We start from the raw sequence: 792 nt of genomic DNA on the forward strand, positions 1-792 counted from the left end.
TAATGAACTCTTGATATCAAGCTTCTAGCTTGCAGAATTATTTCTGTGAGATAATAACACAATACAAAAAAAATGTGGCATTTTGTAATAACAGCCTCAGGAAACCAGTATAAATTTTGGTACCAGAAAGTGACTTGCTGCTCTTATAAATACCCAAAAGTGTGGAAGTGTTTTGGGGAATTGGATAAGAAGTAATTGGAATAATTTTGAGAAACTTAGAAAAAAATCTAGATTTCTATGAAGAGGCCATGGCAGAAATTTGGACATCACAGATAATGTTGAGAGTCCTAAAGGAACAGAGCATATGTATATGTATATGTATATATATAAATGTATACATATATAAATATATACATTTAATGAATATAATAATATTGATTCAAATATATGTTAAATATATTTTTCATGATTGTGGCTGGGGTTGTAGCTCAGTGGTAGAGCACTCACCTAGCACGTGCGAGGCCCTGGGTTCAATCCCCAGCACCACATATAAATAAATAAAGTATTGTGTCAACTATAACTAATATATATATATATATATATATATATATATATATATATATATATATATATATTATGAACAGAATATTACTGGAAATATGAATTTAAAGATTATTCTGTTGCGCTCTCACAAGAAAACCAGGAAAAGGTTTTTGAACCACAAAGGAAATAATCTTCTTTATAAATGGACAGATGTTTCAGCTGAATTGACAACTTCTGAGTGGAAGTCAGAATTTGGAAGTAAAGTACACAGATATTTAGCTGAGTACTCTTCCAAGCAAAGTGTAAATG

General features: G+C 30.2%; 1 non-coding gene across 1 annotated transcript; it reads left to right on the forward strand.

The window, feature by feature from the left end:
- Positions 1 to 416: 416 nt before the first annotated feature.
- Positions 417 to 489, forward strand: Trnaa-agc (transfer RNA alanine (anticodon AGC)). The gene has a single exon. It is a non-coding gene; the product is annotated as a tRNA-Ala (tRNA).
- The last annotated feature ends 303 nt before the right edge of the window (positions 490 to 792 follow it).

Source organism: Callospermophilus lateralis, chromosome 18, assembly GCF_048772815.1.
Source record: "Callospermophilus lateralis isolate mCalLat2 chromosome 18, mCalLat2.hap1, whole genome shotgun sequence".
Taxonomy (NCBI): domain Eukaryota; kingdom Metazoa; phylum Chordata; class Mammalia; order Rodentia; family Sciuridae; genus Callospermophilus; species Callospermophilus lateralis.